This window comes from Apium graveolens, chromosome 2 (genome assembly GCF_009905375.1).
Source record: "Apium graveolens cultivar Ventura chromosome 2, ASM990537v1, whole genome shotgun sequence".
Lineage (NCBI taxonomy): Eukaryota > Viridiplantae > Streptophyta > Magnoliopsida > Apiales > Apiaceae > Apium > Apium graveolens.
In genome coordinates, this window is record NC_133648.1 from 124108249 (window position 1) to 124122751 (window position 14503).

Here is a 14503-nt window from a genome sequence, read left to right on the forward strand (position 1 = left end):
AAAACTACGGATTCCTTTCACAGAATTAGGTGGGGGAAGATTTTCAATGACTCCCACCTTGGCCTTGTCCACCTCCAGACCCTTGCTAGAGACCTTATGCCCAAGGATAATGCCTTCACACACCATAAAATGACATTTCTCCCAATTAAGCACCAAATTAGTTTCCACGCATCTTTTGAGTACGGCGCGCAGATTATTCAAACATTCATCATATGAGTATCCAAAGACGGAGAAGTCATCCATGAACACTTCGACGTTATTTCCAATCATGTCAGAGAATATAGCCATCATACATCTCTGAAAGGTGGCCGATGCGCCACATAACCCAAACGAAACTCTGCGAAAAGCAAATGTGCCAAATGGACAAGTGAAGGTAGTCTTTTCCTGATCATCTGGTGCAATACAAATCTGATTATAACCGGAATAACCATCCAGAAGACAAAAATACTCATGACCCGCCAATCTGTCAAGCATCTGATCAATAAATGGAAGGGGAAAGTGATCCTTCCTTGTGGCTTTGTTCAATTTTCTATAATCCATGCATACTCTCCATCCTGTAACTGTTCGAGTAGGGATGAGCTCATTCTTTTCATTTGCGACCACAGTGATACCTCCCTTCTTAGGTACACATTGTACGGGGCTCACCCACGAGCTGTCAGAAATAGGATAAATGATGCCTGCATCTAGCCATTTCAGAATTTCTTTCTTCACCACCTCCTTCATGATGGGATTCAGTCTTCGCTGCTGTTCCACAGTTGGCTTACTACCTTCCTCTAGCAGAATTTTATTCATACAATATGAAGGACTTATCCCCTTAATGTCTGCTATGGTCCATCCTATAGCCGATTTGAATTCTCTCAAAATCCTTAAGAGCTTGTCTTCCTCACTACCTGAAAGGTCAGATGAAATAATAACAGGTAACGTAGATGAATCACCTAAAAAAGCATACCTCAAGTGTTCAGGTAATGGCTTGAGCTCCAAGGTAGGTGCTTCCTCTATTGATGGTTTGAACTTCCCTTCGGCGTTCTTGAGGTCAGAAGTACCAAGAGATTCAAATGGTATGTCCAGCTTTCGCTTCCAGGGAGAAGCGTTCAGATATTGTAATTGCTCGTTGCTATCTTCATCATCGCTGTCAAAATCCCCCACTAAGGCCTTTTCCAATGTATAAGACATTAGCATGTGATCGAGTTCCGAAGTAACCGCAGAATCAATCACATCCACTTTTAAGCACTCCTCATCTTCTGTAGGGAATTTCATTGCCTTGAATACGTTGAAGGTCACATCCTGATCTTGGACCCGCATAGTAAGTTCCCCTTTTTGCACATCTATCATGGTACAGCCAGTAGCCAAGAAAGGTCTTCCCAAGATTATGGGAATCTTATTATCTTCCTCAAAATCCAGAATAACAAAATCTGCAGGAAAGAAGAGCTTATCCACCTTGACGAGCACATCCTCAACTATGCCCCTTGGGTAAGTAATGGAACGGTCAGCCAATTGTAGTGAAATGTATGTGGGTTTTGGATCAGGCAGATCCAGTTTTTTAAAGATCGACAACGGCATCAGATTAATGCTTGCTCCCAAATCACACAGACACTTGTCAAACGTCAGATTGCCAATTGTGCAAGGAATGGTGAAGCTTCCTGGATCTTTCAGTTTTGGTGGTAACTTTTGTTGCAGAACAGCGCTGCATTCTTCCGTGAGAGCAACGGTTTCAAGGTCATCCAGTTTCACCTTCCTTGAAAGAATAGTCTTCATAAACTTTGCATAACTAGGCATTTGTTCCAGAGCCTCAGCGAAAGGTATATTGATGTGAAGTTTCTTGAACACCTCCAGAAACTTCCCGAACTGTCTATCCAGCTTTTGTTGCTGCAATCTCTTAGGAAAAGGTGGTGGAGGATAGAGCTGTTTCTCCCCTGTATTAGCCTCAGGCAGAGTGTGTTCAACAGTAGTCTTCCTTGGTTCCGCCGCTTTCTCCTTTTGCTTAGATTCTTCACCTCTAATTTCAGCTTCTACTTCTTTTGCCTTTTCAGCATCAGCTACTTTTCCAGACCTTAAGGTAATAGCCTTGACTTGCTCTTTAGCTTCCTTCCTGCCTGGTACTTCCGTGTCACTGGGAAGAGTGCCAGGTTGACGATTGAGCACTGCATTGGCTAATTGACCGATTTGATTTTCCAAGGTCTTGATATAAACCGCCTGACTCTTGCACAACAGCTTAAGTTCCTCAAAATCAGCACTAGTAGGTGCAGCTGCACTTCCCTGTTGAGGATATGATTGCCTTGTAGCATACTGTTGTGGTTGCTGGAATCCAGGTGGGTTAAACTGTTTACTCACTCCTTGCTGATATGGTGGCTGAATAGCATTCTGATTATTCCCCCAGCTGAAATTTGGATGATTTCTGTTGTTAGGATGATAGGTCGCTGGCACAGGCTGCTGTTGTCGCTGATAATTATTCACATACTGAACAGATTCGTTTACAAGAGAACACTGATCCATAGCATGAGAACCTGCACAAAGCTCACAAACCATAGCTATTTGATTAACTCCATACGTAGCCAAAGAATCAACCTTCATTGATAGCGCTTGGAGCTGGGCTGCAATAGCGGTGGCTGCATCAACTTCCAGAATACCTGCTACCTTGCCTGACGTCATCCTCTGAGTTGGGTTTTGATGCTCATTTGCAGCCATCGTCTCGATAAGATTATACGCCTCAGTATAGCTTTTAGCCCATAAGGCGCCTCCAGCTGCTGCATCGAGCATGGGCCGAGATTGGGCCCCCAAACCATTATAGAAACCAGTTATCACCATCCAATCCGGCATTCCATGATGTGGACATTTTCTCAACATTTCCTTGTAGCGTTCCCAAGCCTCGCACATAGATTCTGTAGGTTGCTGCGCAAACTGAGTAAGAGCACTCCTCATAGCAGCAGTCTTTGCCATCAGATAAAACTTCACCAGAAACTTTTGCGCAAGATCTTGCCACGTAGTGATGGACCCAGCTGGTTCAGAATGTAACCAGTCTTTAGCCTTATCCCTCAGTGAGAATGGGAAAAGCCTCAACTTGATAGCCTCATCAGTCACGCCATTATACTTAAAAGTGCTGCAGATCTCGATAAAATTCCTTATGTGCATGTTGGGGTCTTCAGTTGCCGCTCCTCCAAAAGAAACAGAATTCTGCACCATCTGAATAGTGCCCGGCTTGATTTCAAAGGTGTTAGCTTGAATAGACGGATGAAGGATGCTTGACTGAATGTCATCAATTTTAGGCCGAGAAAAATCCATGAGAGCTGGATCAGCTTGAACAATACGATCTCCCATGTTTACTGGTTCTTTCTGCTTAGTTCCTGAATCCGAATCCTCAAAATCTAACTTCTCCGGAATATCAAGAACTTCGTCTGTCTCCTCAGCTGTATCTAAAGTCCTCTTGCGAGCACGAGAACGAGTTTGCATAAACGTTTGCTAAAGTACCTGAAACACAACCAAAAAAAGAAGAAGAAAAAATTAAGTAACTACTACGTCCTAATCACTGAGTCCTAATGACCAATGATGGTAAGTACATAAACTAAACAAATACGCCGAGTCCCCGGCAACGGCGCCAAAAACTTGTTAGGGCGAAAGCACGCGCTAATATTCACGCAAGTATACGCGTTCGCAAGTAATATAGAATACTTTCTAGTTCGTTCCCTCAGAGACTCAGACTAAATTATTTTCTAATTAAACTCACTCACCAATGTATGATTACTTCTTAATGTTAAGATAATAACACTTAAAATTGCTGATTAAATATCAACTATAATTAACTACTTAATTAACCACTTAACTAACACTTCAATTTATCAATAATAAAACACTCATGAGATCACAACTTCATTATTACTTCCTTCTATAGCCATTGTTATTACCTTTAGCATGTGACAGTGATGATATTAATCGAATAACACGAAACTGATAAAAGCCAACTTTCATTGTACTAATACCATTCTACCAAGCATCCACAATTAAGATAGAAGTTGAATAGTCATCAATTATGTTGAGTTCCTATATGTCTACAGAAATTGACAACACAACGATTTAAGCACAAGTTATTCTTTTTTTTTATTACATAGGGCAAATAAAACTGTTAGAGTTACCCACTAATCATGCACAACGTACATGAACCTATGCTAGCATGGCAAGTTCTAAATCTCAAGATCCACCGTCGCTTCACAAGAGATTAACACCCTATCTTATATGTTCGCGACGCACATAAGACGAATATGCACAACCAATACTAGATATCAAGCAATCATCACACAGTAAAGTATTAAACAATTAACTAAAGAATTCCATAATAAATCCGTTGCAACCCCATGACCACGATTAGCCCATAATAGAACTTGTCGCCATCATGGGTTCATATGAAATCATGATAAACAAACACAAGAAAATAATAACTAAACTAATTATATGAAAACAAAGTACGTCACAAGAGTAAATAAGTCAAAGCAAGAAAACTAGCATCCAACGTTACAACGAAACAAGAATCACAAGAAAATATGCTTCCTCTTCGTTGCGGTGTGCTAAATCGGTCTTCTTCCTTATCTCCTTCGCTTCTTGTGTAAAACACAATCTTCTTTTTCTTCTCTTTTTAATCCCCCCTGTGAAAACGTCTCAAATCTACTTATATAATAGTCCCATAAAACTCAGATTACATAGAAGTTGGAAGCCAAACAGAAGTAGAAGTCTAAAATAATTCAGTAAAATTCCCGACCCTGCGCGGCCGCTCAGCATAGCTGCGCGGGCGCGCAGGCCTCTACTGGAAAAAATCCAAGTTTGCTCCGTTTCTTCGCCGTAATCTGCCCGTTCCTTTCCTCTCGCAATGGTGAACACATGCCAAGGCTTATTCTTGATGATTCCTCCCCCGAAATGCAACTAATACCCTGAAATGCATAATCACTAGAAAAATGCATCAAATACACAAAATACTTGATTTCAAGACACCAATTTAAGCCATTTTAAGACGTTCTAAGTGGTATAAAATGCCACTTATCAACTACATATTTAGATAAGTTATAATTAGCGTATTTCGATTTATTTCGAATTCAAAATTAGAACTTGACCCATTTTTCAAAAAATACTCGAAATTTGACTAAATGACCTGCCCGTAAATACCACGTCACTAAGATCAAAATACTAGCTTCAAAATCAGAATTTTACCCATTTTAAAAAAATACTCGAAATTTGACTAGATGACCCAGCTCATCACTATCTAGGTTTAATAAATTTAAATTACGAGCTCGACGAGAATATCTTGCCAATAATGAGAAATTTTATAATATCTTATATTAAGAAAAATTAATATTTTTGAGGTCTTTATACGATCAAGTCAATTGATATTATGTATCAAAATCACTAAATGACTGGTTTTACATTATTACATCTGGAACTTGACCCAATATTTAAATATATATTCAAAATTTGACATAAGATGTCACAAGCTCCGTTAAAACTACGAAGATATAATAATTCGATTTATTTATGTTTCACTTAAAAAAAATTAGGTTTAAATATTATTCAATTATGGTGAATTTCCAAAGAGGTGCTCCTAAAATCCTATTTTTTTCATTCTCTTTAGAACAAATTAAACTACAACTATAAAGTAAAATTAAGAATTTTCAAAAACATCTTATTTAAAAAATGATTAGACGTTTGATGCTTCTTCATAAAAATAGAGTTTATTTATTGTATTATTTAATTAAAGATATATTTATATTCAAATATTTGTGAGACAAATCCTAAATTTTATATTATTCAATTTGATATGGTTATTATAAGTAATCATATACATGAAATCCCTATTTTTTGTGGAGTTCTCGAGTCCAAAATCCTAACTTTATATTACAATCCAATCTAATGGTTCAGATTTTATGTTTCCGATCATTTAAAAACTACATGATATAAACGTGTGTTATGGTGTTATATCATTAATGTTCAGCAAAGTTGAATATTTACGTGTGCTATAACGTGAATACGTATGTTCTTCAAACTGATCATGTTCAATAAAATCATATGTTCTCCAATGTTCAACTTGTCAAATGTATGAGATTTGCAAGATGTTTATTAAAATAGTGATATTTGTAGAACATGATTCACATTATAACATATTTTACAAAATAATTTGTACTATTTTACTTACAGAACATATATGGACCCCCATACTCTACTAAAAACAAAGACTCAATAGAATTTAACTCATACAATGGGGTCATATCCACAGCCATAGTTGGATAGGGACCCCTTATGTAACACCCCCAGATCCGGGGTCGGGGATCCGGGTCGTCACGGTCTTTCTTTCCACAATATCACTTCACTTAATTAATAATAAATAACCTTATGCTGTGACCCCACACTAACACACACCACAACCCGTTATAGTCTCAGAGATGAAATTTAAATAAGTACAAGTCTTTGAATCCACAATTTAAAAGTTATTACAACCCAAAATGATTACTTGATAAATTTACAGTTAATTGCCATTATCTGCCACAAGTTATAATTATACATAATTGATTCTCAAAAGTAGATGGTCTGATCTACAATAGATCTACCTCTGCAGCTATAGCAACTACAACATCAACGGGAAGACGCGGGACGCTTCCCACGCGCTTGCGCTGGGTCTGCTGGGGTCTGGCCATCTTTCCTAACTGTTGTTGTGTGATGAAAGAAGAAAGCAAGGGTGAGCAACAAGCCCACCAAAATAATATGTATAATGATTTACAATATATGAGCCTACTCATAATACTCATGAAAGTCTTGGTCAAAAGAAATGAACCAAGTTGATAACTTAATGCGATGAAGTCGCAAAATATTCAGTATATATACATATATACTTTTCAAAATATTGGAAGTCCTCTTCCATGCATAATATACACAAAGTCCTAGTGTGTAACTGTATGAAAAAAATATCGTTGCAAGGTGATCTCATATATCTAACCTTGTCTCAACGTTTTTCTGAAAATCTTTGTCATACATAAGACAATTATTAATTAGATATAAGTTTAAAAGATGAGGTTACCAAATACCCCAATATACTTATATCTTTCTCAATACTACTTGAACTACCACCGTTCAAGTTATAATCAGTTTCAAAAGTTCATCACATAGACGAGACTACAAGATAATACTTGAATAGATTCAACATTTAAAATATCATCAAAATAAAATGAAGTTATGAGATACTTCATTTGATGCAAACATTATTTTGAAAACTTGACCCTGCCAACACTCAACAATCGCCCAACCGTAGCCTTTCTATCGAAGTGCTTTGGGTAGTGTTGCAGAAATATCCAATTGGATGATGAACTCATTACGGGAGTTTACCGCGCCAGGAAGACCACTTACGATGATCAGTCGTAGTAGTACAACCCCACCATTTTCTACATGTAGAGGAGAACCTGTCGGATTTACTTGTCAACCGAACACTGAACTCCTAAGGAATGGACCGCCTTAGCGGAACTTCCAGGCCATTTGGGCCAATATAATAAGGCTGGGCCGGCGCTACTCGACCACTTACGCCACTCCTAGTTCAGATGAAATCCATGACTCTGAAACGTAAAGCTCGTTTCCCCCTTTCCCCAAGTAGAAACTTGTTGATACGGCTCCACCAAGAAGTCGTACCTAGTTGGAAAGGAAAACTCACCGATATTTCCCAGGCGATGCCTGTTAATGGATTAACTTGTTCCAAGAATTTTACTTCCCGAATATTGGGTAAGTAATCAAAAACTCTTTTACCAAGACAGCAACCTTGTTGCGAATATAAAACACACCATCGAGCCGGATCCCCCAGGTTTTGAGCGAGTATTTAAATCCCCTTTTTAAAAGGAAGATCTTAAATATAAAAATAGTTTTGGGATCCGCTCTAACTTTTGAAAATCATTTTAAAGACTCGAAAACACTTTAAAGAGTGTTTGGAGTAAAACTGATTTAATGAAGTAAATCAGTCCCCAGAATATTTAGAAAATGTCTGAATATTATTATTTAAATAATATTCCCATAAAAGATAATCTTTATAAAATAATTGAAGTAGAAGTATTAAAACTTATACTTGAAATGAATAGCAAATAATCAAAGATATACTTATACGAAAGTAATATCTTTATTTGAATAATCAAAAATAAGTTTGATTATCGACACCTTATTCTTTAATAAAATAAAGAATATATCTCAGCAAATAATCGGAGTCATAGATCCTCAAATGAATATTCAAATAATATTCAATAAATAAAATAAGCTGAGTCATAATACCTCGAATGAATATTATAAATAATATTCATTAAATAAAATAAAGGAGTCATACATCCTCAAATGAATATTCAAATAATATTCAATAAATAATGTAAAGGAGTCATACGCCTTCGAATAATATTTGAAATAATATTCAATAATAAAATAAAGTTAAAGTTATCGAACAAACCTTATTCGATTAATAGTTTTAAAAACTATATCCATATATATATATAAATAAATATATATATATATATATATACTCGGGAACATCGACTCCCGGTTTAGAAATATGTTCACCTTTTATCCCCTATACTAAGGGTATACGCAACTACTTGCTTATTTCTAGCATAGGTATTATGCAACTATAAGCATTGAAATTAACAGATAGATAACCAGATTACGAAACAGACATGCATATATACCATATTAGCATGCTCCAATATATCACAAAATTTGCTAATAACAATCATGCAATATCACAAGATAATGCATATACATATATTTACATCACAACAACAGTATAACGGGTAGAAAACTTGCCTGAGCGACTGGGGTTACGAATGGCTCGGGACGAGTCTGGTAACCTATAAATAACAAGTAAGTTGGAATTAAACCAAAGTCACTTGTAAATCTATACTCTAACCAACTCAGACTCTAACGCTCGTTTTGCGCTTACTGATTCTCTTAAGTCACTCGAGTACCCTCGGCTCCACCATTTTTAATAATTTAACCTTTACGAGTTTTAAGGCGATTCCTTCGCGAGTGTCTTACCAACTGCCTAACACACTTACCATAAATGTTTCATGCATTAATTAACCCTTTTTGGTCTTTAACCTATGTTTCAAAGTAAGGCGAGGGGAAAAGTTTCGTTCGCGAAACGCCGTTACTTGAAACGGTCGTTTCTCCTAAACCGTGCATCGGAATCGAACGAACTACATATCAAAACGAAGCTCGTAACATGAGCTATCTAATCATGGCAGTGGTCATAATCTAGCAGGGGGTTCTCGGGTCCTAATGTTATGCACAAAAACAGTCCAAAGAAAATCGGACGTTACGACGGCTATGTTTACGCGATTTCCCAAATTTTAAACCATTCAATACCAACCACAAATCAACCCCAAATCAATCATACAACCAATATCCCTCCAAACCACATCATAACAGCCCCAACAAATCCACATTAACCATTTATACTTATTCCTCACATGAACTAAAAGCTTTACTTAGGTTCTTTAACTAATTACCAAGATTTACAACTCCAACAATGCAACAAAACCAACTAATCTCTACAAACTCAACCAAACTTCAACCAATCAAGCATCATGCTTCACATATGCTATATCAAACACATTCAATCCTAATTACTCAAAACTAAAGCTAGGGTTTGTAGTTTATACCTTCCTTGGAGAGGTGGGAGGAGCTAGGAAGCCTTAAGAAGCTTTGAGAAGTCTTAAGAATGCTTGAATCTTCAAGAAAACAAGAAAACTTCAAGTTAAGAAAACTTGAAAACACTATTCATAGTCTTCTTCTTTGATTAAATGAAGAAGATTGAGAAGGAATTAATGGCTTAAACTCATGATATAGTCCTAACTAAGCATGAAGATGATTAGGGAATTATCTTACCAATTTAGGAAGCTTGGATCTTGAATTTTTGAAAATTCTTGCCTTTTGAATAGTGAAAAGCCGTGAGCAATGAAGAACAAAGCCTTGGTTGCTTTTGATTTTTGATGAAAATGATTTTACTTGGCTTGGTTGATTGGTTTTTGTGCTTGCTTTAGTCAATTACCTTCTTGCCCTTGGATTTGTGTGGTTACAAAGCCACCACACCTCCTTCCTTCCCATGTCATGCTTATGTCATCCTCATGATGTCATCCTCACTTCCTTGTCCTCTTTCTATTGGTTGGATGACATGATTCCCACTAATCCCTTTGATTAACTTCCTAATCGTTTGCCTAATGACCGCTGATCTGTTATACGGTTCGCTTAACTTTCGTTCTCGTTTATCGTTTGAGGGATCATACCCGGGATCTTATTACTTAGGTTCCCTTAACCTTTCTCAATATATTATATTCCTTTTATGATCCTCTCCTATAATCCTTTAATTTAAATCCTTTTTATCCTGTTACCTTATACTCAATTCTCTCCGTATCTTGTGAATTTCCGAGAAAAATCAAAGTGTTCGGATTTGGATTCTGACGATCTTTACATACACTTATATCCCATATAAAGTACTAATAAAATCTCAGAATATCCATATCAGAACCCCTACATAGTGTGGCATGAAAAGTTTTCTCATTCAGCAAAAACACTATTCATAAGGGTTTCAAAAATTTCCCAAAAATTGGGGTTATTACAGTCTCCCCTCCTTAAAAGGATTCCGTCCCGGAATCAGATAGAAAGTGAATAGGGATACTCTCTTAGCATTGCACTTTCTAACTCTCGAGTAAATTTTCCCACATTGTGGTTCTACCATCAAACTCTTACTAGTTTGATAACCCTTCTCCTAAGCACTCGTTCCTTTTTACTCTATACCCTTCCTGGTTGCTCCATATAGGTTACGTCTGGTTGCATGTCTATGCGCTCATATGCCCCTATTTGTCTGGCATCCGAATTACACTTCCATAACATTGATACGTGGAACACGTTATGAACTTGCTACAGGTTCGGGGGTAGGGCTAGCTCATATGCTAACTTCCCAAACGTCTTAATATATCCAAGGGTCCAACAAATTGTAGACTTAGCTTTCCTTTCTTTCCGAACCTCATCAATCCTTTCCAAGGGATACCTATAACATTACTAGGTCCCCTATTTCATACTCTTTATCCTTTCGTGTCAAATCAACATACTTATCATGACCATCTTGGGCTACTACCAGCCGTCCTCTGATTAGATCTATCATATTCTTGGTCCTTTGGACTACTGCGGGTCCGAGCATCTTGCGCTCTACAACTTCATCCTAACATAAGGGAGATCGACATTGTCTTCCCTCAATGATCTCATAAGGCGACATCTCGATAATGACATATGATCTATTGTCGTAAGATAACTCAATCCGAATTAAGTGATCATTCCAAATTCTTTCAAGTCTATTGCACAGACTCTCATTATTGCTTTTAACATTAGAGCTTCTGCTTCTCAAAACCCATTCTTTTCCAGTTCGTAATCGCTACTACCTTCCGTTCCTAATATTATACTGGTTATACTTTTGCTCGTTAGCGTTCTATAACCTTTTAATAACCACGTCAACCTTAGTATCACGAATGTGTTCCCATTCCGCATACTACCACCACTTTATTACTCCTTTTTCAGTTGCTTCTATTTTCCAAAATTTGATCAATCAAATAGAAGTAAAGGAATTTGTTGAGAGATCACTAAGATCATGAACACTTGTTATATCGCATAGTTAGTACAGAAGGTGGCCAGCCTTTAGTACTTGACAAGCAATTAAACAATAGCTGGTATCCTACTAGGCTTCTATCACACAGATAGATAGTCATTCGGCAATACCTCCCCTTTCTGGAAGGGTTGTTCTTCTCAGCTTACATGAAATGAAAAGAAGAGAAAAGAACGAACTGAAGAGAATTGTATATATGAAGAAAAAAAAAATATACTGCCACAAAATATCTGGCTTGGAATCTACCTCTGAACTATAGAGGTTTGTCATAGGAGAACAAAACATATATGTATTTATATCAACATCAAGTATTATAGCATCGTATTTCCCATGCCTAAATATTTCTATTCCGTCCATCATTCTATGGACCCATGCTCTTCCTCGAGCTTATACACAATCACCTTTGAAACTCCCTCGATTTCGAAAATCGAACCTGGGATCTCATTTTAGACATCACCGTTACTAGAGTTCTATGCTTGCACCGCAACCTTCCTCATATAGTAATACGACTCTCTTTTCATAAGAGGGAATAAATATTCAATAGGTAGATACTCTACTTAATTAGTATATCAATGATAACTTATACACTACCACGACCCGTTTAGTGGTACTCAATCTTAACATCCATTCCAATACAACTCTCACGGTTGTAATCAGCTCGTTACTCGCAGAATCATTGCTGCCTTACTATGGTCCACCACTGACCCACTGTCATCATTCACTTTCCATGAAATCTTAATAGCTAACCATACGGAGTCCATACATGTCGTATCAAATCCTTCTAAGGAGGTAACATAATCACCATTTCTGATTCATGAAGAACACTCCTGATCTCAAAGGTTCGTTTAGTCCTTTTAAAACATGGTCCAGGCTCATTCTCAAGATAGTACCTTCTAAGATAGATAGCCCGCTCATGGCGATTACACGAATTAAACCTTTACCAACTACTATTACGGCTGGGTATTGCACAGTCATCAGAAGGAATGTCAATCTTCCAAACCATAATACAACCTTCACAGTTTTAACCATCATCACTGTATTCTTTTGGCACAAGCGCCTATAATTATCCTCTTACCTTTAAAGTGTCGGCCACCTCTTTGGCCTTTCCTGATAGTAAAATTTCCTTACAGTCAATGTCACTTTAACCATCTCCAAATAAATTTTCTACCTTATTTCAATCACAGCTTATGTGAAAATGCTTTCCTTAAAATCTGATGAGTAAAAAAAAAATCACCATTTTTCCATAAGTTTTTGCCTCAGTCTTTAGAGGTTAATCACTGTCATGACTGACTCTCAATCATAATTAGAACATCTTTTTTTTTCTTAAATCCTAATTGCCCTGAACAATTTCGACCATTACTGGTTCGATCCATACTTTCTCGTGGTTTAACACGTGCCCCACTTGGCATCATTATAATTACGTCATATTTCCTTTATCCACATTTCTATTCTTGAGAATTTTGAATATTACCTTTTTCCTTATAAAACCTCTAAGGTTATCCTTCAATCGTTCCTCCTGTATTCCCTAGATACAGGGCATATCACAATACCATTTACTAATAGTAGAACCATTGTCTATATACTTCTGTAAAATTTCTCCACTGATTCTTAAAGGTTGTTGTTACCTTAACCCTTTCCCAATCATACTGTCAAAACTCATACTGTCCCTATTAAGGGTGACATGCCAACCTTTATGCAGTCCCCTAGGATTCATTTTAAGTTACCAATGTTCTATCCTTAATTCCACCTTTAAAAGGTACATGCATCCTTCCATGGATAAATCAAGTCATATATCCTTGATAGATTATCTTATTCATCATTCCCACCTCGATAGTCTATACCTAACTTCATAATAGCATCCTTATTCAAATTGAGGTCAATCCATATGGCCTCCAAAAGATAACAATGGTCATCCGCTTTTCTTTCCTGATTTGGTAATGATCACATGGATGATCTGGAAGATATTGGTCGTGTTCAACGTGAACTTCTTCTTAATAAATCCTTATTTACTTTTGTTGTTTATCTCAACAGTCATCTCAATGTTGGGATATCTTTCATACCTGGCGTCTCCCTTCCTGGGTATCAAGCCACCGGTCTTACACTTCACATTCTTGAAGGTCACTTCCTTCATCCAATTTTCTTAATTTCTTACTTTCTTGTCTCCTCAGTCTATCCGCGTCTCATTATTTATCCTTCGAACTATCTCAAGGTTTCTTCGAATCCTCCCAACTTACAGGGAATAAAATATATGTATCTCTTATGCCTTCCACCATCAATTTAACTCATGGTGAATCACCCTCATCCTGATGATTACATACTTTTCTATTTCTATTGCTACGAGTCTTTAGGGTTTCCCTATACCCAACTCCCTTATCATTCCTCAAACTCTATTGCCGTTATATTCCTTTCCACTTCAATTTCTTTTAATTTTCCTTTCTCTTATCATTATTTCATGAACCAACACAACATAAACATTGATTTCAAACATCCCGTCATTCTGGATTCGTGTCCTCAGAACGAATCTTGATAACTTTTACAACTTAGATTCATAATTCATCATACTCGTCCGCCTTTGTTCTGGCTCTAAAGCTTTTACACTATCTCCATAACCTTGGGAATTACTTTCCCGAAAACAATTGACTGAACTTAAATCAGTTTATTCTAACCTCTGGCTCCGTGCCTTTCTTGGTCTTTCACCAATGGGTGGTCTCTTTCTTAGAAGGGTAAGTGACAAAAACAGTCTTTTGTGGTTCGTCAATCATTCAGAATCTCAAATGATTCCTCTATTTCCTTTAGCCAGGCTCTTGCCTCGACTAGGTCAACCTGTTCCCTGGGAACTCTGAGAGC

General features: G+C 37.2%; 1 non-coding gene across 1 annotated transcript; it reads left to right on the forward strand.

Moving 5' to 3' along the window:
- The first annotated feature begins 2815 nt into the window (after window positions 1–2815).
- LOC141709516 (small nucleolar RNA R71) lies at window positions 2816–2922 on the forward strand. The gene has a single exon (XR_012570088.1). It is a non-coding gene; the product is annotated as a small nucleolar RNA R71 (small nucleolar RNA).
- The last annotated feature ends 11581 nt before the right edge of the window (window positions 2923–14503 follow it).